Source organism: Delphinapterus leucas, chromosome 3, assembly GCF_059928025.1.
Source record: "Delphinapterus leucas isolate spDelLeu-1000000601 "Yukka" chromosome 3, BTC_Dleu_Yukka2, whole genome shotgun sequence".
Lineage (NCBI taxonomy): Eukaryota > Metazoa > Chordata > Mammalia > Artiodactyla > Monodontidae > Delphinapterus > Delphinapterus leucas.
Genome location: NC_143131.1, coordinates 91827092 through 91829932, shown reverse-complemented (window position 1 = coordinate 91829932; position 2841 = coordinate 91827092). Strand labels below are relative to the sequence as shown.

The 2841-nt window shown below is 40.4% G+C and overlaps 1 pseudogene; it reads right to left on the bottom strand.

Moving 5' to 3' along the window:
- Window positions 1-1037: 1037 nt before the first annotated feature.
- On the bottom strand, window positions 1038-2289 carry LOC111183750 (heterogeneous nuclear ribonucleoprotein A1 pseudogene; annotated as a pseudogene).
- Between the last annotated feature and the right edge of the window lie 552 nt (window positions 2290-2841).

Below are 2841 nucleotides of genomic sequence, written 5' to 3'. Positions count from 1 at the left end.
TAGCTCTCACCAGGATACCCTCCATCTTCCTTTCTGAACCTTCTCTTCCTCTTGCTCCTCTTACTTGCTTCACATATACTCAGTACCCTCATATTGCTCTTTAGCTAACTTAAGCTCATATACCCTTTGAGACCTGCACTAATTTATTTATCCCATCACTAACTAAATGAGAATTCTTGTTTCTTGAATAGTATTGCATAGCAATATGTCATCTAGTGAGAAATAATTAAGATAAAGAGTAAAGAGAAACTTCTTCCTCTTTTCTGTAGGGGAAATGAATATTTTGAAAGTGGAACTTGATAACTTATTTAAATTGCTAATTGGTATATAATTTTTAGAAGGACAAGTATATTAAACTTAAAGAAAAACTCTCTGAATTCATTACTCCCTTTCCCCTATTTCATTCGACTTATTTCTCTATTATTTTAAAAAATCTTCCAGCTTATAATTATATCAGTAATTTTTGTCTGCTTTTTACATTATTTTCAAAGCTTGCTTCTTGGTTCAAATGCCATATTTCATAGAGCTTGATCATTTTTATAACAGCCAGTGATTTTTCTCCTGTTTCTCTGATTTATTGTAAAAATTCACCACGGTGGTCTAACTGTTCATACTTCCTTGAATAAATTCCTCTTTACTTGAATTCCAAAAATGTGTTTATAGGGCAGTGGTTAAGAGTCCGCCTGCCGATGCAGGGGACATGGGTTCGTGCCCCAGTCCGGGAAGATCCCACATGCCGCAGAGCGGCTGGACCTGTGAGCCATGGCCGCTGAGCCTGCGCGTCCGGAGCCTGTGCTCCGCAACGGGAGAGGCCACAACAGTGAGAGGCCCGCGTACCGCCAAAAGAAAAAAAAATGTGTTTATAGTACATAGTTCACAGTTTAACTTTTAAATTTATTAGATATACTATTAGGTGCAGTTCATCTTTTCATAGTGTTAGAAGTTTTTTTTTTTGTTTTGTTTTAAAAAATCATTTATTCAGCGTCATGATCAGACTATTACATTTAGCAGTCAACAGCATGGGTGCAAATAAAAAAACTACATTAAAGCCCTTTGTTGGAATGCTTTACACTTTCCACAGAACAGAAACTAAAATAACTTGTTATACAATTAGTCACAAATACAGTTCTCGAGTTTTTTTGCCCATACACATGAGTATTGTCTAAAACATGTCTTCTTTGTAGCAGCTAGGCCCTGCCACCATTGTGCTTGGCTGAGTTCACAAATCTGTTATAACCTGTAGCTTCCCTGTCACTTCTCTGGCTCTCCTCTCCTGCTAAGCTTTGTTTCCTGGCAGTAATCAAAACCTTCTGCAACTGCCATAGCTACTGCTGCTGCTGTAACCACCATAGCCACCTTGGTTTCGGGGTTTGGCAAAGTATTGGCCTCCACCACCATAGGGGCCAGAACTTCTGCCTCCAAAGTTTCCTCCTTTCATGGGTCCAAAATTTGAAGATTGATTGTTGTAACTGCCAAAATCATTGTAGCTTCCACCACCTCCAAAATTGCTTCAATCATTACCAAATCCATTATAGCCATCCCCACTGCCACTGTATCCACCACCACCGTGGCTGCCACCAAAGCCACCTCGGCCACTGAAGTTTCCTCCACGACCACAGTTGTCATTCCCACCAAAACTACCTCCATGACCACCACCAAAGTTTCCAGAACGACTTCGACCTCTTTGGCTGGATGAGGCACTAGCCATCTCTTGCTTAGATAGGGCTTTCCTTACTTCACACTTGTGGCCATTCACAGTGTGGTATTTCTGAATGACCATCTTGTCTACAGAGTCATGGTCATCAAAGGTTACGAAAGCAAAGCTTCTCTTTTGCCACTGCCTCGATCAGTAATGATTTCAATCACTTCAATCTTCCCATGCTGTTCAAAATAATCTCTTAGATGATGTTCTTCAGTGTCTTCTTTAATGCCACCAACAAAAATCTTTTTCACAGTTAAGTGGGCACCAGGTCTTTGAGAATCTTCTCTTGAGACGGCCCTCTTTGGTTCTACAACTCTTCCATTCACCTTGTGTGGCCTTGCCTTCATGGCTGCATCCACCTCCTCCACAGTGGCATATGTGACAAACCCAAAGCCTCTGGAGCATTTGGTGTTTGGATCCCTCATTACCACACAATCTGTGAGCGTTCCCCACTGCTCAAAATGGCTTCTCAGACTCTCATTGGTTGTTTCAAAGCTCAAACCTCCGATGAAGAGCTTCCGCAGCTGTTTGGGCTCTTTGGGTGACTCTGACTTAGACATGACTGCGTTGGAGGCGGGGGGGTGGGGTGAGACGTCAACGATGCTTACTCAGTGGCGTCCACGAGAAGAAAGGAGAAATCTACCGAACGTATCTCCGTTAGAAGTTTTTAAACGATCTGTGAGATCTTTTAAAATTAAAGGAGTAGAAGTAGTGAATGGTAAAAAGAAAATTCCAGAGCTCAGAATTTCAAACTTTAAAACATTAATAAAATCAAATTTCTTCTTTTTCACACAACCATACATTAATAAGATGAATAAAATATCTTCCTAAAGAACCTTTCTTTCTAAACAGGTGATCAAGTGAAATGGACTGGATACTATGGCTTAGTATATAACCTGCTGAAAATGTCATGGGAACTTCGAGGAGATAAGGAGCAGGATGGACTTAGAAACACAATATGGCAAATGTTACAGAAAACAAAGGATCATGAGAAAGATGGGCGAATCTGTAATGCAGTAAATATTGCCCAGGTAAGATAAAACACTGGCCATCAACTGGTACATCTGTCACCAGGAAATATTTGTCCTTTGTCTCTAAGGAAAAAGGAATATTCATATTCAGTGAATATCAGTGATTCA